The following is a 24,093-nucleotide window of genomic DNA, read 5'->3' on the forward strand; positions in this document are numbered from 1 at the left end:
AATAGTGTTTCTCTGTAATTTCTGTGGTTTATAGTTTGTAAAGGTTATATTCAGTAGTAATGAGGAGCAGGACAGAAGGGCCCCAGAGATTTAGGTATAGTTTGAAACAAAACATCTTTCAAAAGTTTAATTTAAATGGATAAGACATGACAGGTGAGCTTCAAGCCGTGATTTGCTCCTCTTGGTTCAATGTGGCAGGCTGGGGCAGTTCCAATCCCCTGGATCACCATGTGTGCAGGAAATGTCTCCAACGACAGCTCCTGGAAGCTTGAGTTTCAGAGCTGGAGCGGTGGCTAGAGACACTATATAGCATCCGTGAGTCGGAGTATCGTGGATAGCATGTGCAGAAAGGTGGTCACATCACAGGCTTAGACTCTGCAGGCAGGAAGGGAATGGGTGACCATCAGACAGAGCAAGAGAGAGAGGCAAGGAGTACTGGACTCTCCAGTGGCCATTCCCCTGCAAAACAGATATATCGCTTTGGATATTGGTGAGGGGAATGACCTCTCTGGGGAAAGCATCAGCAGCTAAACTCGTTGCACCATGGCTGGTTCTGTTGCAGAGGGGAGAGGTAAAAAGTGTGTCAGTGCAACAGTTATAGGGGATTCAATTATAAGGGAATAGATAAGGCATTTCTGTGGCTGCAAACGAGACTCCAGGATGGTATGTTGCCTCCCTGGTGCTAGGATCAAGGGTGTCTCAGAATGGGTACAGGACATTACGAAGGGGGAGGGTGAATAGCCAGTGGTTGTAGTACACATTGGTACAAACGACATGGGTTAAAAAAAAGGATGAGGCCCTTAAAGCAGAATACAGGGAACTAGGAAGAAAGTTTAGAAACCGGACCTCAAAGGTAGTGATCTCAGGAATATTACCAGTGTTACATGCTAATCAGAGTAGAAATGACAGGATATATCAGATAAATACGTGACTGAAGTGATGGTGTCAGGAGGAGTGTTTCAGATTCCTGGGGCATTGGAACTAGTGCTGGGGGAAATGGGACCTGTACAAGTTGGATGGGTTACAACCTGGGCGAGACTGGGACCGATATCCCAGGGGACTGTTTGCTAGAGCAGATGAGGAGAGTTGAAACTAATATGCTGGGAGGGTGGGAAACTATGTAAGGAGTCAGAAAAGGAAGGAGCAAGGACAAAAACAAAGTGTAGAAAAATGATTAAGAAAAGTGATAGGCAGAGAAACCAAGGACAAAGTTCAAACAGGGTTATAGAGAAAAATATTGGGAGTGAGACAAATAATGTGAAAAAGACAAGCATAAAGCCTCTGTGCCTTCATATGTGGAGCAATTGCAATAAAGTGGATAAGCTAACCACGCAGATAGAGGTAAACGGGTACAATATAATTGGGATTACGGAATCATGGCTGCAGGGTGACCAGGGGTGGGAATTGAATGTCCCAGGGTATTCTGTATTTAGGAAGGACAGGCATAAAGGAAAAGGTGGTGGAGTGGCACTGCTGGTTAAAGAGGAAATTAACACAATAGTGAGAAAGGATATTGGTTCTGACAATGTGGAGTCTGTATGGGTTGAGCTGAGAAATACCAAGGGGCAAAAAACATTAGTGGGTGTCATATATAGACCCCCAAACTGCAGTGGTGTTGTTGGAAATGGCATTAAATACAAGATTAGAGATGCATGTGATAAGGGAATATCAGTGATCATGGGTTATTTTAATCTGCACAAAGATTGGGCAAATCAACTTTGCCACAATGCCGCAGAGGAGGAATTCCTGGAGTGTATACGAGATGGTTTTCTTGACCAATATGTGGAGGAACCAACTAGAGAGCAGGCCATCTTAGATTAGTACTGCATAATGAGAAGGGAATCATTGCCAATCTAGCTGTATGAGACCCTTGGGGATGAGCGACCGTAACACAATGGAATTTTTTATCAAGATGGAGAGTGGAGTAGTTGATTCAGAGACTAGTCCAAATCTTAATAAAGGAAACTATGAGGATATGAGGCACGAATTGGCCTTGATAGATTAAAGGAATGACAGTGGATAGGTAATGATAGTGGATTGGTAGCACAGTGGCTAGAACTGCTGCTTCACAGCTCCAGGGTCTGGGTTCGATTCCCAGCTTGGGCCACTGTCTGTGTGGAGTTTGCACAGTCTCTTCGTGTCTGTGTGGGTTTAAGAACATAAGAACATAAGAAATAGAAGCAGGAGTAGGCCATCCAGCCCTTCGAGCCTGCCGTGCCATTCAATAAGATCATGGCTGATCTGTCATGTCTCAGTTCCACATGCCCACCCTCTCCCCATAACGCTTAATCCCCTCCCTTATCAAAAACCCATCAACCCGCGTCTTAAAAATATTTAGCGAGGCAGCCTCCACCACTTCAACGGGCAGAGAATTCCAGAGATTCACCACCCTTTGAGTGAAGAAGTTCCTCCTCAACTCCGTTCTAAACCGCTCCCCCTTTATCTTGAGGCTGTGCCCCCTAGTGCTACTGTCCTTTCTGAGCGGGAAGAGTCTCTCCACCTCTATCCTATCCATCCCATTCATCATCTTATACATCTCATTCTTCTAAACTCTAACGAGTACAAGCCTAGTTTATTCAGCCTCTCCTCATAGCTCAACCCCCTCAACTCCGGTATCAGCCTAGTAAACCTCCTCTGCACTCCCTCCAAGGCCAAAATACCCTTGCGTAAGTACGGTGACCAAAACTGCACACAGTACTCCAGCTGCGGCCTCACCAATGCCCTATACAGCCGCAGCAAGGCCTCCCTACTTTTATATTCAATCCCCCTCACTATGAAGGCCAGCATCCCATTCGCCTTCCTGACCACCTGCTGCACCTGCAAGCTGGGTTTTTGCGACTCATGCACGAGGACCCCGAGGTCCCTCTGCACCGTCGCCTGCTGCAGTTTTTCGCCACTTAAGTAATAGTCCTTCCTACCATTATTCCTACCAAAGTGGACCACCTCACACTTGCCAACATTAAATTCCATTTGCCATTTCCTGGCTCATTCGCCCAGCCTATCTAGATCCTTCTGCAGACTCTCCACACTTTCCGCGCAATTTGCCGTTCAACCAATCTTGGTGTCATCAGCAAATTTCGACACCATACACTCGGTTCCCTCCTCCTCCGGGTACTCCAGTTTCCTCCCACAGTCCAAAGATGTGCGAATTAGGTTGATTGGCCATGCTAAGAAATTACCCCTTAATATCCAGGGATGCGTAAGTTAGAGGGATTAGTGGGTATGATAAGTAGGAATATGGGCGTAGGGCCTGGGTGGGATTGTGTTCGGTGCAGACTTGATGGGCTGAAGGGCCTCTTTCTGCACTGTAGGGTTCTATGTTCTAATGGTGAATATTCAATGAATACATGGGGGAACTGCAGCAACTGTTTGTTTCTATCAAGCACAAAAGCAAAATGATTAAGAGGGCTAACATATGGCTTGTAAAGGAAATTAGACAGAGTACCAATCTAAGGAAGCAACATACAGATTGGCCAAGAAAAATAATAGGTCTGAGGATTGGAAGAAGTTTAGAATTCAGCAAAGAAGGACCAAGGGATTGATTAAGAAGGGCAAAATACAGTACAAAAGTAAGCTTAAAGAGAACATAATGACAGAGATCAGAGGCCCTATTTTACCATTTTGATTCTAAGTGCAAGGCAGACTTGAATCTGGCACTATTTCAAATTCAACATTTTGTCCCATTGGGCCCAATTTTACCATTTTGATTCTAAGTGCTGAATCTGGGAGCAATTCAGATCCAGTTTGGAAACCTGTTCTCAGACACCCCGCACACACTTAGCCTGAAAAAAAATTGCAAGTTTGAATCGCGCTGTGGGCGGGGCTTATCGCACCTGAAACGATCGGAGCTCTGAGCTGCACATGCACAGTGAGAAAAAAATTTGAAAAACGTGTCACTGTCACATCTTTCCTGGGTCGTAAAAAGTGGATAAAGCGGCCCAGGTGCAATGGCCCTCACAGACATCGCCTCACCCCCACAACATAATTGCCCCCCTTATCCACCATCCCCCTGCTATTCAGACCGATTGCGACCCCCTGCCCCCTACCCCCCCACCAATCGCCCGCAGAGTGGCAGTAGTCCACCCTGCCCCTCCCCTCCCCGCAACCAGACAACAATCTGGCCTCCCTCTACCCTCCTTCCTCCCCCTTCAACCAGACAATGATCTGTCCTGTCTCCCCCTCCCACCAGAGATACATCCGACACGCCTCCTCCCCCCATCAGAAAATGATCCGGCCCACTTACCCCCTCCCCCCACCACGTCCCCCTATACCACCACCACCAATCTGTGTCAGAGAGCTGCTGGAATCTCTGAACTTACCTCTTCAGAAGCTGGAGCATCCAAATCAGACCTTTGCCGAGCAAGTCTGTTTCGCGCTGACCTGGGCATACAAACGCAATGGTAAAGGGGGAATTGCTGGTAAAGTTGGGCAGGCAGCCTATTAATTCAATTTAAATGCATGCAAATACATTTAAATCACCATTGTGCCTATTTTGGGTGTGATTTGGATCGCGACCATTTTTGGGCCTCGGTAAAGTGGACATCTGCGTGGATGCAGGCGCAGATTGTATTAATGGCCTCATCCCCGACTTTACCACATGTTCATGTCTGAAAATGGGCACGATGCAATAGTAAAATTGGTCCCGTTCTCTGGCACCCCCAAATGCATTCTGCCTGCAAAAATATCAGCGAGTCCAAATTGTGCTGCAGAAGGAGTGGGGCTTAACACGCCCAAAACTCAGCAGCTCCGATCAGCGACTCTGACTGCGCGTGCGCAGAAAAAAGATTGATAGAATGTGGTTCCCATACCACATCACTCCCAGTCCAGATAATGCTCCCCCCTGGGCCCCACAGGCATTCCTCCACCCCTTTATCCCCCCACCCACCACTACCCAGAACGATTCTGGGTCCCTCCCCCTTCCCCTCACCAATCTCAGGCAGAGTGGCAGCGGATCCCCATTCCCCGCCAATGATCTCAGGCAGTGGCAGTGGACCCTTCTTCCACCCCACCAATCTCAGGCAAAGAGATCCACCCTCCTCCTCCACTCTACACATATCCGGCAGAGTGTTCCTGTCTCACCCCACCCCAGACCCTTCCCCACAAGGCCCCCGTATCCTTTGGTCTCTGATGGCTATGTGACACCTCCGTCTCTCCTCCCCTGTTCCCAATCATTGAGGCACTGATACACTATCCCACCTCCCTTCACTCCCCATCAGCATACCTGCAAGTGCTCATTTGCCTTCCACTCAATGCTAAGAAGCAAACTGTATAGAACTTGCTGGAATGCATTGCCACACTGCCTGCAGCTGATTTGTCCTAATGATGGGCTGCTCCAGTAATTCAAGAATGGACAGGCTTGCAGGCAGAAGTTCCTGCACAAAATGTGTGCACAACCAGCCCCCTGATTTTCTAAGGGTGACCTGGGGAGGCTACTGGATGCAGCAGAGGTGTGGACCCTATTCCCCCCCAAGAATGAAGCAGACCCGGGGGCTGATGGAAATGTGGTTTGGGAGGCAGTCGCCATCTCAGTCAGTACCAGGGCAGTGGCCCCCCCAAACCGCGAAGAAATGCCAGAAAAAAGTCAATTACCTCACGTTGGATATGACGAAGGGACCTCCAAGGATGGCACAGTTTTAGCATCAGCTTCCACCTCACAACTCACCGTCCCAGATACTGACACGTTGATGGGTCCAATTAGTGATGTGGCTTTTGGTCACTCTGTGGTGAGCACAACACATCTGATAATGTACATCGGGTGGAGGAGGGACCATCCGAGACCTCTGCCATGTGGTGGCTGTCAGGAGGCAAGGACTCACCTGGGCCCAAAGTTACCACCTGGGCCTCTGAGATCACTTCTCACTCAGCTGCTAGAGATGCAGCAACAAAGCCAGGGAATGCAGGAGGGGCTGATGGCCACATTGGACCAAGGCTGTTGGGAAGTGTCCGAGAGCTTTTAGGCGGATCAGCTGCTGCCTGTCTTGCGTGCTTCCCTGGCCATCACTGCAAGGGTGGCATCTGAAGTGGAAAGCCTGGGACATGGGATCCTTATCATGAGTGGCAGTTTCCAAGTGAAGGCTGAGTCAATGCAGGCCATAGCGGAGCCCCAGAGGCCGCAGCTGAGGTTCTGAACAGACTTCTCGAGATTCTGTTGTCCATGGCTGAGAGGCTCAAGAGCTTGCAAGAGACCCGGCAGGAAAGCGCTGAGACACAGCGGCTATGACAGCAGCCCTTGAGAACATGGCCCAGTCTCAGAGGGTCAGGGCTGAGGAGTTGCAGAGCATGGCCCAGTCTCAGAGGACACTTGCTGTGGCCATTGAGAGGTGGCCCCTGACCCAAGTGGTCATTGCAGAGGGCTCAACACTATGGGTAGGACGCAGGTGATCCTCCAGGACTGGCAGTGCCAGATTATGCTGGATCTTCTGGAGCTTACTGCAGAAGCACTGCCATTCCATGAAGTGACCCAGGGGCCCACAGGAATCCCCAGGGAGGAGCATCAGGTCGAGCCCATGTCAGGGCCTTCCAGCCAGGAGACTGTGGTTGTGGCTACACTTTCTGACTCCCCCCTTTCTGATACCGGGGCATCTCAGGGATGAAGATAGTGTCATGCAAGCATCCCAGACACCTGGAAGCAGGCCAGGGCCCTCAAGGTCCAGAACCTCCACAGGATATCCATCACGTGCATCACAGGCAACGGGATGAGATAGGCAGCTGGCACCCTTCATCTCAGGGAGAACCAGTGTCAGCAGCTTTACAACCCTCCCTTTGAAAGCAGAAGTCTCCAATCTGCTTCGCAACCCCTGATCCAGTCTTGCCTCCAAGGGACCCCAGGCCAACTGCCGAACAGCACAAAAGACTCTTCTATGATGAAGGTGCAGGGGAAGAAATAGACTTGAGGCAGAAGGAATGTTATGATAGCCATGGGGGGTTATCAATAGATTTCCTTATGGTCCTCATAGGACACAAGGTCTCCTATTAATCGAGTATAGGCTTGCCCAATAGGAAGGAGCAGTGGTGGTCAGGGTGGGGGTTGGCGTGGTTTAAAATTAGTCAGGTCAACAGTCAAAAAGTCTTAGAGCTGACTTGCTCTCTGTAGCCGCTGAATGGCATTTTGAACACATTGTAAATAAAGGGTGATTGTTAACTGCTGTACTTACCTGATATACATGCATTGAGCCAAAGAGGAAAAAATAGACCTTGTCAATTTCAGTATCAAGATCATTTTAATGGTACGACGTGTACCACCGGAATTAACTGTTACAAGGGCAGACAATCATTCCTTCAACTTTCAATTATTGTTGGAGATTTAAGGCAGCTAAAATGCTAACTTTTTAAACTGTTCTCACTGTGTTTTAATCCATTTTTTTGATCTCTCTATTTTGTTTTCTGGGCCTGGTTTGACATTTTAATTCAATGACTCAGGTCTTCCAGTAAGCATCAAAGCGGGTGCATTACTGATAACTGTAATTGAAATTGCTCACTCACCATTTAACCTGGTGTCCTTGTGGCTTCCAGCTCTGGCTCCAGTTTGAAGCCAGCAACAAACAGAGTCAGGAGGTCAAGTAGAAAATGTAATTGCAACAAAGCCACTGCATCTTTTCTGACCTGAAGAGATGCCCTTTAGGGTCTGTTTTCAGTTCATTGACTTGCGCAGTGTTTAGATGGACGCTTCTCACCCAAAATGTTCAGCCCTCTCCCCTCACCCCTCAAAAATGTTCATTCTTCCCTCGTCCCAAAAATGTCCATCTCCCTTCTTCACCCCAGTTCTGATCTCCGCAGAGATAGATAACTTTCTTAAAAGTTCCAACTTCCGGCCAGTGGCAGCAAGTTGATGCAGCAAGATTTCATTTCTTAAGATTTTTACCATAACAAGATTAAGCACAGACTAAACACTGGGCGGAATATTCTCAAAAGTGTCAAACTGGTGGGAAAACAGGTTTTCTCACCGGTTTCACCAGTGAGGTAAGGAACGGGTATTTATGGCACTCTGTGCATTAACAGGAGTCATAATACATTTCTCACCAGTAGAGGGGGTGTAGCCTCAGCTCACATGTAAAGCTGGCTGCTGAGCTCGAGGGGCACTATTGTGCAGGCGCACCAATTTCCCAGTACACTGTGTACACTATGTAATCTATCACTACGCCCAGCACCCCCACAGGCATCGCTCCCCCACTCCCTTCCCCCCTCCAACTGCTGCCCCGGACACCATCACCTCCTCTCCCGATCGCAGCCCTGGCCAATTGCCCCACACACCCCAATCACTGCCCCAGCCAAATGCTCCCCCCACATCCCAATCACTGCCCTGGATAATCGCTGCCCCAGCTGACTGCCCCCCACCTCTCTGATCACTTTGCTGGCCTGTCAATCCACCCCCAACCCCCCAACTGCAGAGTTCCTCCCTTCCCAGCCACAATGGAGCTCCCCCTAATAAGCACTGCCCAGTCCTTACCTCCATCACCCAGGGCTTCAATGGCCTCTGGTCCCATGAGCAAGGCCATCACATCTGTTTCCCTTTGATGGGGGCCATCTGTGATTTATGCAGGTGACAGCAATGGGGCTAAGGTAAGTGAGCTGTACGATAGCATCATGGCTTGTTAATACATGCTAATCATGCCATTAATATTGAAGTCAGCCTCACACGCTTACTGGACATAAGGCTGGCATATAGCCGGCATAACAGGACTGGCAAGATTGCAAGAAACAAGAAACGAGGATGAACCTGATTTTTTTTGCCTCTCACCACGCCATTGACCGATATGGAGAGCCAGTAAGATCATGCCCACTATATTTGTAGGCAACCTATGGTTCAAACCATGAAACATAACACTTCCTTAATTCTTTTAGTATAACTGAAAACGCACTTCATGAATATTCTTTGCACTGTCCTTTAAGGGGACATTACATTCTCCTGAACCAAGTCCAAGATGGTTCTTACCTCACAATGGTTTAATTCTATTTGTTTTCTTTCTCAGTCGAGGGCCTTTTAATCTCAGAACTATCTTTCATGGTGAGGTTTTCTCTATGCACTGTTCCAGGTGTAAGAACGGCATATTTCATTAATTGGCTTCTTATCACAAGAGGAAGTTATGTATGTAAGATGCAAATCTTGCTGACTCCAAAGGTTGTTTGAAGGCTGCCAACTGCATAAATGTGAAATCAAGGAAACTGTTTGCAGAGAAGGTAGCTAGCAAGATATGTTGTTTATGCGGAAATGAATGGCTTGAAGGATACCAGTATGAAAGCTGCTATCATTGTGCCCTTTTTCATAACTGCCTATTGGTTTGGTATAGTATTTCTTTACCTTTTTCAAAGTTTTATATTTTAACTTTGATCAGTTTTATAACTGCTTCCATTGAAAAACTGGTACGCTGATTATTTGCTCAATTATTCCTTTCAAAGTTAACTAATTTACAAAATATTTTCTGAGTCTTGATTTCTAAGGCCTTCTTGTATGACAGTCAAACTGTTATCTAATCCTTGTCCTTTGTAAACAGCTACTTAAGTCGCTAAATTCATATTTTTATGATCCTGCATTCAAACGTTTCACACTTTTGAACTTTCCTGTTAAAAGAAACATCCCATTTTCAATGCTTTAGTGCACTGCTTTTTTAAAATTTTACTTGCCCACTTGGTGGATTGAGGATTAAACCTGATTAGTTTTGCAAAGTAAATTCCCTATTGCATAACCATTGAGATCTTATGGAATGTGTATCTGCTTTTCTTAAATGGAATTCAACTTCATAAATAAAACAAGGTTGATACTCCCGATTTATTGCTCCTGGCTAATTAGCTGAAGAGCAAAAAATTGCAATTGCAAACCACGGAGAAAAGGCAGAAGGGTGCGACTATTGCAGAGAGCTGGCACAACAGAATAGGCCCAATGACCTCCTTCTGTGCTGTAACCATTTTATTATTCTATGGTGCTATGGATAGTAAAGTTATAATGCTTTTCTTTTAATTTGATATTTACAGTTTTTGAACTGAATCTGTTTGCAGTAGAAAAGCCAACATATACTTATTATTGCAGTTTAGTCCCCAACTAAAGTGCTTTATTTAGAAATGATAACGGTGGAGATGAATAAAGTTGTGTAGGTAGATGTTTAATTCATCGTTAACATACAACCTGTGTAATTTGGCATTCAGACAAAAACAGGAAATATTCTAAAATTGAAAATGATTTCACTTGAACCACGGAGATAGATTTCTCTGAAATATGAGCCTGACTTGTTTTTCTTGAAACAGTTCCACCAAGCTGCATCTGTGTATGATATTTTGGCCTTTAATGACTTTGGGATACACAGAAAATGGATCATTGTTGTACTGAATTAGTCTTTGCCTTCATTTCAAAAAAAGGTTTAAGCAAAATCTTGGCAAAAGAACACAGTTTGTAGTGTAGATTGGTTAATTTAGAGTCTTGCAATTGATATGGAGATTATTGTGAGAAAAAAAAAGATGTCATCGCACTCCAGTGTGGTGCAACATTTCAAACCTCATGCTAATATTGCACCTGGGACCATTTTCTGCTTCCAAAAGCATGGAAAAAGTATAGCGCAAGCCTGCTGCAGCTCACACTGCCTTCAAATCTGATCACCAATTGCACCTCACACAAACAGCCTCAAGCTATTCACATGATGTTTTACTCTATGTGTACCATGTTTCATTTATGGACAACAGACATGTTGACGACCATTTAAGCTGCTTCCAATGACACATCACAAAAAAAAGAAATTTCTCAAAGAACCAACAAGAATCTTAATATAGACAGAAAATAAATCAGTATTTCATTGGATGCATTATTTATCCAACAAATACACCCAATATGATATTCTCCCAAATATGTACATGATTTGGCTGAGCCTATTTGCTGGATGAGAAGTATACCTAATGGGGTACCGATATATTTTGTCTTCTGTATCATGAATACATTCCATTTTAAATCAATAGTATTTAAACAATCTATGATGTGCAATAATGTTTAGTTATATTGCTACTATTTTAGCAAGTTATCAATTGAGTTGGTATAATTCACTTTAATTTGTTACCTAAAGTGATAGTTGTATATTCCATTTAAACGGCCAGACTGCCGAAGAAGGGAGATGTGATAGTGTATGTATATAAATTATATAGACGTGTGTGTGTATGTATTTGCTAAATCCATGGGTTCCTTGTATCTGAAAGATTGCATGTACGCTAATGGATGATAATGAGTTAAGAGGATTCTGATGATCAAATGGATTTTGAGTTCATAACTAAATTGGTTTATAATGCTTTCCAGAATGGTGTGAATTTGAAAGATGTGTACATTTATTTGAAACACTCTGCTCACTTACTTCTATTAATGCAATTTTTCCCCAGCTCTTTATAATTTGTTATGTGGTGAAAAGTCCCATAACGATACAAGAAAGACCCTGTTCCTTTGAACAAATAGTTCACAACTTGTATTGAATTGTCACCATCAGTGTCCTTAGCAATAATTAGAACAGGTTGCTAATCTTTATATATCCACTAAATGAACCTCACCTGTGATATTATGGTGTTGGTGAATACAATATTTTGAACAACAGTGAATTCAATTTTGATAAAGTATTTGAATTTTGGCACTTGAAGATTATTTTGTCCTCATCTAAGATAAAAATGAATTTGCCTCTGATGCTAACTGTTTTGATTTTTGCAAGTAATTTTCATATGCAGCTTCTGCTTTGTCTTTGCAGAAAATGGAGTACATGCTACATATGTAACGACCATCCGAGGCAACAAGATCAATTTAAACTGCTCAATTAATCAGTCCTCCAAAGAAATTATTTTGATCAAATGGAGTCGATCAATAACAGGAACATCCCAAGACATTGCAACCTACAATGATGATCGTGGCTTATTTAAAATCATCAAAGATGACAGACTAACAGTTTCACCTTGTAACGGAACTTGTCTTCAGATACAGCCTGTAGAACTGACTGACGAAGGAAATTATACATGCGAAATTACAGCTTCCCGGGGAATTTTTCGAAACCACTTTTCTCTGTTCGTATTAGGTAAGATTACCATCAAACTCACCACTAGTGAAACTCTCTTCCTGGTAAACACTGAATTTCTCATTCAAAACTAATGGAGCATTGTGTATCAATTTAAATATATACTAGGAAATATCTTCCTAAGAAAGATATGATTAATGAATTGAAAGTATTTACATGATTTAAGACTGAGACTAAAGAAGACTCCTTTATACACAAGAACACAAGAGTTAGGAGCAGGATTAGGCCAATACACCCCAGAAGCCTGCTTTGCCATTTGATAAGATCAAGGCTGATCTGTGGCCTCAATTCTACTTTCCTGCCAATCTCCAGTAACCTTTAATTCCCTTGTCATTCAGGAATTATTTAACTCAGCCTTTAAAATATTCAATATGTCTGCTTCCACTGCTCCCGAGGGAAAGGAATCCCACAGACTAACAACGTTCTGAGAGAAAAAAACATTCTCAGCATCGCTGTCTTAAATGGGAGAACCCTTAACTGCAATCTGTGTGCCCTAATTTCCACAAGGGGAAACATCCTTTCAGCATCTGCACTACCAAGTGCCCTCAGGATCTTATGTGATTCAATAAGATCACCTCGCTTTCATTTAAGCTCCAATGGATACAGGTCTATGTTGCTCAAACTCTCTATAAAAGATAACCCCTTCAGCCCAGGTATCAGTTAATGAGTCATCTCTGATCTATTTCTAATGCAGTGATATCCTTTCTTAGCTAAGGAAACCAAAACAGTACACAGTATTCCAGTTGTTAGTCTAAATTTTCATTCCTGAGGAGAGTAGCAGGAATTGGGAAAATTCATGACTTAAACTTCTCACCGCAGGAGAAAGTGCCCACAAAGACAGGGTCTTCTTGCCGAGCGTTAAGTACGGACTGGCAGCAGTCAGGCCACCTGACCTGGGAGGGCCTTTGGAGGCAGCAACAGAAGCTGCTGGATGTGAAAGCATGCTGTTTAAAAGGTCTGCTTCAGAGCTATAGGACATTATGCCAGTTAAAATAAAAACTTAAAGGCCCTCCAGCACTCACCCCTCACACTATTAACAATCCCACACACTCTCATGCCCCATCCATGCCACTTTGTGCCCATCATCCACACCCTACCATCCCTCATGTCCCAATACCAATGTCGACCCTTTCACTCACTCACCATCCATGCCACCCCTGTTCCACCCCACCCCTCCCCCCACTGAGGTTCCATGCACTCTGAACGTTAAGTTATGGACTTACACCCATCACCCGTGGTCCCTCATACTCCAAACATCAAACTACGCCCTCCCACACAATTCACATGGGGTCTTGTTATGTATGCTTGGCTGAGAGCCCAGACAATGATTAATCTTGTTGAAACAACAATTTTATTGTTCCAGTGAAATGTATTTTTTTTTCAGTAGAAAGATGTGAATGAGTTACTTTTTTAAAGCTTTCTTTTTACACAACATACTGTTATTGTGGGGTTTATTGTTTACATACTCTGCATGGAAGTGCCATAGTTTGGCATTTACATTTTTAAAATATCCATTTATAGGGTTGGGTTCACTAGCTAGGTCATCATTTATTGTCCATCTCTGCTTTCCCTGAGAAGATAGTGGTGAGTTGCCTTCTTGAACCACTGCAGTCTATGTGGTCTAGGTGCACCCACAGTGCTGTTAGGGAGGGAGTTCCAAGATTTTGACCCAGTGAAGGAATGGCAACTTATTTCAAAGTCAGGAAGGTGAATGGCTTGGAGAGGAACTTCCACATGTTGGTGTTTTCACGTTTCTGCTGCCCTTGTCCTTCTAGATGGTAGTGTTGTGGGTTTGGAAGGTGCAGGCTAAGTAAGTTCCTGCTGTGAGTCTTGTAGATAGTACATACTTCTATCATTGTGCAACCGTGCCAGAGAGAGTGGATGTTTATGGATGGAGTGATTTGGCATCAGGGGCTTCAGGAGAACTATCTGAACTTACTTTTTAAAAGGTGCCCTCATGCAGTGTAGGATTCATGACTTCTCTAAGGGACAATGCATCACATTTCTTTACTTCGCTTGACCCCATGAAGACACCAATGGTTAAGACTCCTGCAATGGAGGCAGGAGTGCCGGTTGTAGGCTTTTGACAGGAACCAGCCCACACTGTTTAAAGGCCCTCCCAAAAATTACACAGCCCATAAACATGGCCAGGAAGCCAGGATTCTAGACCCAACCACCACTTTTAAACCATGTTAAAGTCCAACAAGTTTATTTGATACCGCGAGTCTCACTCCCAGATGAAGGAGCAGCGCTCTGAAAGCTCATGATACCAAATAAGCTTGTTGGACTTTAACCTGGTGTTGTGAGATTTCTTACTGTGCCCGCCCCAGTCCAACGCCAGCATCTTTACATCATAGCTACCAGTTTTAAAGGGCTTCCAAGGCACCCAGACGCAGTGAAAATCTCAGCAACGCCCTTTACAATTGTAACAACACATTGCTGCTTTCATACTCACCTCCCCTTGTAATAAGTGACAACATCTACACTTCCCTTTCCAATCGCTTGCTGTACCTCAACACTAACTGCTTGTGATTCAAGTACTAGAACACCAAGATGCCTCTGTAGCAAAGGGTTCTGCAGTCTCTTTCCATTTAAATAATATACTCCCCGTTCACGGGGGGTATGTCTATTCCTTGCTAGTGGCAAGGTCATAAACGGGGCATGCCCAGACAAACAAGTGCTGGGCTCGCTAGTCAGCAGGCTTTTATATTCTTATGAGCATAGTGGACAAGTTCACGATTTTCCACATAGTGCTACATCTACCAACCTTTGTCCACTCATTTAAAATATCTAATTCCCTCTAGCCTCTTTTGGTACGATTTTACCATCATGTTTGGGTGCCACATGGTGGCGAAGTGGGCCATAAAATGATTAGCGCAGTTGGCATCGGTTTTCATGACCGGCGCCATTTTACGAGCGCCAGAAAAGTGCGGTCAGCCTCTCGCCAGGAATGGTGAGAGGCAGGTTAATATCCCGCTCGAAAAAGACAGTAGGACTAGGGGGCACAGCCTCAAGATAAAGGGGAGGCGGTTAAGAACGGAGTTGAGGAGGAACTTCTTCACTCAAAGGGTGGTGAATCTCTGGAATTCTCTGCCCGTTGAAGTGGTGGAGGCTGCCTCGCTAAATATTTTTAAGAAGCGGGTTGATGGGTTCTTGATAAGAGAGGGGATTAAGGGTTATGGGGAGAGGGCGGGAAAGTGGAACTGAGCCACGACAGATCAGCCATGATCTTATTGAATGGCGGGGCAGGCTCGAAGGGCTAGATGGCCTACTCCTGCTCCTATTTCTTATGTTCTTATGTTCTTATGTAAACATCTGCTTAGTGAGCCTGGCACTTAATTGTCCAGGCTTGCCCCATATTATGACCTCGCCGGGAAAGTTTCAGGCCAGCGAGTAATAGACATGCTCCCCATAAACGGGGAGCATTTGACCTGGCCTCACCAGTGGAACCGGAGTCCTTTGAGGCCCCATGGGGATGCCGGGGGCAAGGGGGTTGCCTCTGGGGCAGTGCCAGACTGGCACCTGGGCAATGCCCACTTGGTAGTGCCATGGGTGGGGCTGTTGGGGGAGGGGCCAGTGGGGCTAATGGGGGTAGGGCCAATGGGGGCAAGGTAAAGGGAGCGTGGGTCCCGCTGCTGCTGTGCAGAGATCAGTGGGGGGGGAGGGAGGGAGTGAGGGCCCAGTGCCTCTCTGCAAAGATCGGAGGAGGGAGGGAGAGAGCGGGGATCTGCTGCCATTCTGCAGTGATGGGGGGGGGGGGGGGGGGAGGAGGGTGGGAAGCGAGGGAGAGGGAGCCTGCTGCCACTTTGCAGTGATTGGGGAGAGGAGGGGCAGGGGGCAGGGAGGGAGAGGGGGCCTGTTGCACTCTGCAGCGATTGGTGGGGAGGGAGGGGGTTGGTGATCAGTATGGGTTGGGGGGGACTGTATCAATGGCGACAGGCCCCCACAATTACAGAGGGGAGCTGCTTCAGTTTGTCTGCACTAGCAGAGGCCTGACAGCTCTCGCTTTTCTGTCAGACCCCTGCCACTGCTAATGTGCCTGCGCAGCATCAGAGGCCTGCACATGGGCACTACCTCAGGTCTTCTGGAGCATTAAACTCCACCTACAGACTTCTGCAGTGAGCAAGAGGCTCACTCAGAATTTTGCAGGCTGACTGTGTATGGTGGGGACGTCTGAAAATATGCCCAAAAGATGGATCTGAAACCATCCCCATCTCAGGTTCACCCAGCACTTAGACAAAAAAATGGTAAAATTGCCCCCCTTGGATTTGATTTTCATAGTCAAGGTTCGTAATATGCAGGCTCAGTATGCCTACCTCAAGGGAAAGTGCCTGCAAAGCCTCATTCTGTGGAGGGTGGATGCTATTTGGGATTGGGCTTTCTGTCCCATGATGTGGATATGCCGGCGCTGGACCAGGGTAAACACAGTAAAAAGTCTGACAACACCAGGTTTAAGTCCAACCGATTTATTTGATAGTAAATTCACTAGCTTTCGAGGTTACCCTCTTCGTCAGGCTTATGGGAAAATGGTTCAACTCATACCTAGCACAAAGTAAAATTGTGGTGTTAGTGGTCAAATATCTCAGTCCTGAGACATTGCTTCAATTTCCCTATCCACTGCCCTACTTTCATCAATCATCTTCATCACATCCTAGAAAAACTTGATCAAGTTATAGAACCTAAGTTATGCCACACTTGGGATATAGTGTTCAATTCAGGTCGCCACTCGACCAGAAGGATGTGGAGGCTTTGGTGAGAACATAAACAAGATTTACCAGGATGTTTCCTCGTATGGAGGGCATTAGCTTTGAGGAGAGGTTGGAGAAACCTGGTTTGTTCTCACTGGAACAAATGAGATTGAGGGGCAACTGAGTAGAAATCCACAAGATTATGAGGGCCATGGACAGAGTGGATAGTCAGAAACATTTTCCCAGTGTGAAAAAGTCAATTAGTAGGCTTAGCTTTATGGTGTGAGGGGCATGGTTTAAAGGAGATGTATGAGGCAAGCTTTTTTACACAAAGGGTCGTGGGTGCTTGGAACTTGCCGCTGGGAGAAATTGTAAAGCAAATACAATAGTGACTTTTAAGGAACATGTTGACAAATACATGAATAGGGTGGGATTAGAGGGAAATGATTGCTGGAAGAGCAGGAGGTTTTAATTCAGACAGACAGCATGATCAGTACAGGCTTGAAGAGCTGAAAGGACTGTTCCTGTGCTGTAATTTTCTTTGTTCCTTGTTCTTTGGATTATTCACAATAGTGTTGAAGGCACTGCTTCATCACTAACATTCATTCCATCTTAATGTCAGAAGTGGGAATGTTTGCTGATGATTGAATAATGATCAGCATGATGTGGTGTTGGACTGGGGTAGACACAGTAAGTCGTCTCACAACACCAAGTTAAAGTCCAACAGGTCCAACTCACCTGATGAAGGGGCAACGCTCCAATAGCTCGTGCTACCAAATAAACCTGTTGAACTTTAACTTGGTGTTGTGAGACTACTTACAATGATTAGCATGATTCATGACTCCTCCGATACTGAAGCAGTCTGTGTACATGTGCAACAAGAACTGGACAACATTTGGGCTTGGGCTAATAAGTGGCAAGTAATATTCCTGCCACACAAGTGCCTCACAACAACAGTCTCCAACAAGAGAGAATTTTGCCATCTCCCTTGATGTTCCATGTCAATACCATCACTGAGTCCCCCGTTATCAACATTCTGGGGGTTACCAACAATCAGAAACTGAACTGGACTAGCCATATAAATCCCCTGGCTAAATAGCAAACCTGATGGGATTTCTGTAGCAAATAACTCAACGCCTGACTCCCCAAAGCCTTTCCAGCATTCACAAGACACAAGTCAGGAATGTAATAGAATCTCCCTTTGTCTGGATGAATGCAGCTCCAACAACACTCAAGAAGTTGACACTATCCAGAACAAAACATCCTGATTGGTTGGTGTTCCATCCAACATTAAGCATTCACTTCCTCCACAACTGGCAGTGTATATCTTCTACAAGATGCACTGCAGCAACTCATCAAAACACTTTCAATAGCACGTTCTATACATATGGTCTTGACCACCTTCAAGGACAGAAGCAGCAGATGTATGGTAACATCCTGACCTGCAAGTTCCTGTTCAAACCACATACTACACTGACCTGGAACTGTATCACTGTGCCTTCACTGTCGCTGGGTCAAAATTCTGGAATTCCCTTCCCTAACAGTATTATGGGTAAACTCCAGCACATGAATATCTGAAAGACTCCAGCAGAAACCTCTGCTTTTTTTCCTTTTACTTCCATTGATAGTGAGCTGCCTTCTTGAATCAGTAGGATTCAAGAAGGCAGCTCACTATCACCTTCTCAAGAGCTATTAGGGATGGGCAATAATTGCTGTCTAGCCAGCAATGCCCATACTCAGTGAAATAATACATTAAATATAATGGACATAGTTAAGAAAGGAGATTGCAAAAGAAGGCAAATTGTGCTTCTGTGCGAGGATGACAGTCCCTAAATCTGGTATTTGTTACCTGCCTCATTGATAGACAACATAAACAACATTACAATGTGACAACGCAAACAGTGAGATTGTAACTCTTACATCTTCTTGCCCAGTTTCCTTATCTAAAAATATCTGAAAGACTCCAGTGGAAACCTCTGTTTTTTCCATTCCATTGATATTCCACGACATGTATAATTATGTCCAATATCTTTCCTAGCCTGAAATAGTACTTCTTTATTAATAGTTACTTTTTTCTAATTGCTTCACTTCATCCCCTTTTGCCATTTCATGCCGATTACTGCATTCAGTATTTCACTATTACTTCATCCTTCATGAAAGATGTTGGACATAATTATACATATCGTGGAATATCGATGGAAGGGAAAAAAACAGAGGTTTCCACTGGAGTCTTTCAGATATTCTCCATTCACCTGAAGAAGAGGGAAACCTCGAAAGCTAGTGAGTTTACTATCAAAATAATCAGTTGGACTTAAACCTGGTGTTGTCAGACTTCTTACTGTGTTTATCCCAGTTACAACGCCGGCATATCCACATCATGACTATTCAGACTGCACCCAGTCTGAAATAAATATCCACTTACTGAATTAATCTGGACAAATTGTAGAAACCTGGCAAATCTATGCTTGAAAAATTATCACACATTATTAAAGTCCTCCTGTTTTTGCATTTTCTCTAATTATCTACTTATCTCTACTTCTATTTCCTTTCCATGGTAGCTTATGAAATGCTCGCAGGAAGTAACATTCATTGTCCTGTTTGTTAACTCTAATCTGATATACCAGTCTTTGGAATGTACAACCTACATATCTAGCATTGTAACACATTTCTTTCACTGTTTGTAGTGCTTACCCATCCAGTCCTTGCTTGCAAAACTCAAAACACTGTATAAACATTAAATGTAGTTCTGTGATTGGATAACATTTGCTAAATAATTCTCGATGTGCTAAGAACTATGCTGATAATCAATTTAAGATTGTTAGTTGGATATGTGATGTTGTGCATTTGTGTGCACTGGAAGCTACATATGTGAATACACAGAATCCTGTTATTTGCAGATAGAAAGGAAAGGTACACACGTTGTTTCTGTTTTGGCTAAGCAAAAGAAGTGACAGCCATTTGCTGACTCATTCCTCAGGGAAATGCCTTGACCAATCAAAATCAAGCAACCTGGTTTCAATTTCAAACAATGCTTGGCAGTAAACTGTCAGTCACCATCAACTGGTGCATTCTCCATGGGAATGTCTCCATCAATCAGAATCCATGGGCCAACCAGTTGGCACTCTGTTCTCGGGCAGTATAAATGAATTGTTTCCTCTGACATTAGTATTCCTGTGAATTGTCCTGATGAGTGCTGGGTGAAATGCTTGGACCAAAAAAACATTTTTTGCAACAATATTCAAGTTTTAGTAATTTAGTGGAATCTTTGATCAACACCGCATTACGTTTACTGTTTCTCCCTTTTCTCCTACTCTGTGTCTCATGAATATTTTTGAACCAGTAATGCTCACATTGCAGTCTTGGCTGAGCCTAACCAAGGTCATGTTGATATCTTTTATCATTTTCCCTTAGCAATTAATGCCTCTACCTCAAAATGTTTATTGATAGCATTTTGTGTATTTATGTATATACAACACCTTCTATTTGTTTGATATTCTCATTTGTTCCCTGAATCCTTCTGATCTGTTTCATTCTTTCATCTTACCCACACTCAATGCCTATTTTGCTTTTCTTTCCACTTCTTTACAGCTGTTTCCTTTAAATGACCAACAAACGTACTTGAAATAACAAACAGAAAATGGGGCAATATTTCAGATTTACTGTAAGGGCATTCAACTTTTACAAGAGAGCAGGAAGGAGGATCTCCCGTGAAGACTGATTTCCCCTGAAGGAGTCTGATGTTTGTCCTTTAATTTCAATGGCAGAACAATATTACTGCTGTGTAGCCTTGCTCACTTGAATTTTCCTCCTTTTCTTCACCGAATGTCAATGTCCAGGTGGTAAAAGTGAAAATGTACTTCATTAATGTCATGAAAATAACTAAATAAAGAGGCTCAATGTGTGGGAAATATGTGCAAATAAAAAGCAAATGCTTGGCAATAAACAATAAATGCAGATACAGACTGCAAGCTTGCCAACATCTGATAAGAAAAGTCTTGGCCCACATCCTTAACAGAATTGTGATGTTAGATTTCAGGTATAGACAGCTCTTTAGTGTGCAATGTCAATATATTTGTTTTTCCTGTAGCACAACATGTTTCCAGCCTAAAGGTTTTCATCTCCAAGTACTTTAACTCCAGAATGTAGAATTGGAAATAATATCAAGAAAAATACATTCTCTGGGATATACCACAGGTTTTGCAAAATTATTTATATCCAGAAATATTTTTTAAAAGGCCACAAATGCTTTGATCCCTGAAGTTAATAATGGAGTTAAAACAGAAAATGCTAGAAAATCTCAGCAGGTCTGACAGCATCTGTGGGGAGAGGATAGAGTCAATGTTTCAAGTCTAGATGAGCCCTCATTAGAGCTGAGAGCCAAGAGAATCAGCAAAAATTTATAGGGGTGGGGGTGGGAGGGGGAGTGAGGGTTGGTCCTGGAACGGGACAAAGGGAATGTACAGAAGGCTGAGAAGGTGCTAACAGTGTACTTAAAGTGATCAGAATGCGTGAATGGCAGAACAGAGGAACAGATTGTTAAAGGGCTGTCTGAGGAATGTGGCAATTGCCCTGAAAGGTTGGGGGTGGGGGGGGTGGTGCAAGAAGGAGAGCCAGAATGGACAAGTGGAAGAATGAAAGTGAGAAAGAAGGATGATAAAATGGATAAATGAGATGAAATGAAATAAAATAAATGGAAATGGGGTGAAGGAGCAGGAAGTTCATGCTCTGAAGTTGTTGAACTCAGTGTTCAGTCTGGAAGGCTATAAAGTGATCAATCAAACGCTATTCCTCCGATCTGCATTGGGGTTCTGCGAGGGAGGAGTGGGGGTGAGAGTAGTGGCCCGGGGGGTGGGTTGGAGAGCCCTGTCAGCCACAGTGGATGGAAAACTACGATTGAGGAAGAAGGAAGATATATTAACAGTGCTATTTTGGAAAATAGCATCATCAGAACAAAGGTGAAGGAACTGAGAGAATGGGATGGAGTGCTTACAGGATGTGGGGTGTGAAGAGCTGTAATCAAGATAATTGTGGGAGTCGTTGGGCTTGTAATGGATACTAGTGGACAGTTTATCACCAGAAATGAAGACAGAAAGGTCAAGGAAGAGAAGTGTCAGAGATGGACCATGTGAAGGGTGGAAATTGGAAGCAAAATTAATAAATTTTCCAGCTTTTTCTGTCTGTGTTACAGATTCCAGCGTCTGCAGTATTTTGCTTTAATCATGGAGTATATTGCAACCTCTTATATTTCATGAATAAGCAAAATAAACTAAGGGAAAACAATGGCCTGGTGGTATTATTGCTAGACTATTAATCCAGAAACTCAACTAATACTCTGAGGATCTGAATTCAAATCCCGCCATGGCAGGATGGTGGAATTTGAATTCAATAAAACATATCTGGAATTAAGAATTTACTGCTGACTATGAAACCATGGCCAATTGTCAGGCAAAACCCATCTAGTTCACTAATGCACTTTAGGGAAAGAGATCTGTCAACCTTACTTGGTCTGGCTTACATGTGACTCCAGAGCTACAGCAATATGGTTGATGCTCAACTATCCTCCAAGGATAACTAGAGATGGTCAATAAATGCTGGCTAGCCTGTGACATCCATTTCACATGAATGAATTAAAAAAACCTCCAGAAAATAACTAAGATTGCCATTTGAAAATAGGGCTCAAACTTCATTTGCTCCCTGCATCATCTTTCCAGGAAATCTCAGAGTGCTTGGGTATAACTGTCATTTTCCCTGGCCCCTATTTGTCTGGCAAGACAAACCTTTGGATAATGTCTTCAGATAGCATACTGGAGGCATTTGCAAAATTGGTTGTATTGACTTTAATTAGCCATGTGCCTTGCAAATGATTTTGTATGCTAGTCTGATTGTACTTCTGCGTGAGAAATGATATTTCTCTCCTTGCGGTATCTTTGTTATTATAATGAGATTGAAAGTTCAATAAACCTAAAAAAATGTACTGAAAAGAATGGACATTAAAGTTGATCATAATTCTTCCACGGGTATGATTTTTAAAGGAGATGACGATAAGATGGAACCACTTTGAAAAATATAGAAACAAACTGGTGGTTATTAATTCTACAGCCAGTAAAATGCAGAAAAAGCTGTGCTGCCATCTTCAATATTGCTTCATTAGAATGCCAATTAACACCTAAAATGGACTGCATCCTTCTGGCACTTTTCAGAATTGTCAGGGGAAAATAAATGTCATTTCATATCTAAATTTAACAGCTTTGCAATTTGCAGATAAGAATGTCTCCATTTTACAGATAACACAAGTTGATTACTAATAAACCAAGGGGTACGTAAGTAACCTTTACAAAGGAACTGTAAGAAGAATGCACATATCAAAGGACATTGGGTTTAGGGAATATATTATAGAAAACTCTCCTTAATCAATCTAAATGACCTATCTGTACTGTTACTATTTGCACCCTGAAGGAAAGCACTTATATAAAACCATACGTGAATTTAATTCTGTGTGTCAAAACAGAATGAGGAAGTCACAATTTTAAATATCTGGAAACAAAAAAGTAGATATGCTGCATACAAAATGAAATTGCAGGAACAGAAGTAGGCCATTCAATCTTCAAAGCTGTTCTATTACTCAATTAGATCATGGCTGATCTGTATATCAACTCCATTTATCCACCTTTTGCTACAGCAATGAAGATTATGAATGGAGAATTAGCACAATTGCTGACACTGAAGTTAGTGCTAGATGTATAAAAGCTGATGAAACTGCACTACATTCCAGGTTGGATTTTCTGAGTCCTCACAAATGTAATGAGCAAATCACAAATGCACATTGCAAAACTGTACCAATTTCGCAACATGAGCTTTTCACCTTTTAAGGAATTAAAAATCAAATCTTCCAAATCAATCCAGAAAATCCACATTAAATGTCAGGCATGAAACTTTACCAACCTTCACCATCATTAGCTGAACCTTTATTACTGGAGGTGGTGAGATCTCCCTCTTGCTGTTGATTTCCGCTGCAGCGACCAGCAAGGTTCATTACATGAGGTTTCCGTGCAATTTGAGTGCTACAATTCTGTCTTGCCTTTCAGCACAAAGTTCAACTCCATTGCCTGAATTGCTATCTGCCCCATCGAGAGACAACAGTGGATTCAAATCAGGAATGTAGGAAATACAGAACATGAAAGTCTTGTTTGCTTTTCTGTGCCTCTGACAATGGTTTATGAGAGATCAGAACGGGATGGGTGATTGTCATTAATGCCTTAGGAATAGGGGCCTTGGTTTAATAGAGGCAACAGGAGTCATGCCCAATAGCTGGAAAGCTGACAGAAGCCATACTTTGCCTCTTTTAGGGAAGTCGCACCAAATTATGTACTACTTAG

The 24,093-nt window shown here is 43.6% G+C and overlaps 1 pseudogene across 1 annotated transcript in view; it reads left to right on the forward strand.

Annotated features, from left to right (window-relative positions):
• Window positions 1–9,208: 9,208 nt before the first annotated feature.
• The window catches only part of LOC145352976 (cell surface glycoprotein CD200 receptor 2-like), a 38,523-nt pseudogene continuing 23,638 nt past the window's right edge, over window positions 9,209–24,093 (forward strand). Inside the window, exons 1-2 of the transcript XR_013888629.1 lie at window positions 9,209–9,281; window positions 11,709–12,029. The product of XR_013888629.1 is annotated as a cell surface glycoprotein CD200 receptor 2-like (transcript). The remainder of the gene's footprint in view (window positions 9,282–11,708; window positions 12,030–24,093) is intronic.

Source organism: Carcharhinus amblyrhynchos, chromosome 15, assembly GCF_965287045.1.
Source record: "Carcharhinus amblyrhynchos chromosome 15, sCarAmb.v2.hapA, whole genome shotgun sequence".
NCBI classification, from domain to species: Eukaryota; Metazoa; Chordata; class Chondrichthyes; order Carcharhiniformes; family Carcharhinidae; genus Carcharhinus; species Carcharhinus amblyrhynchos.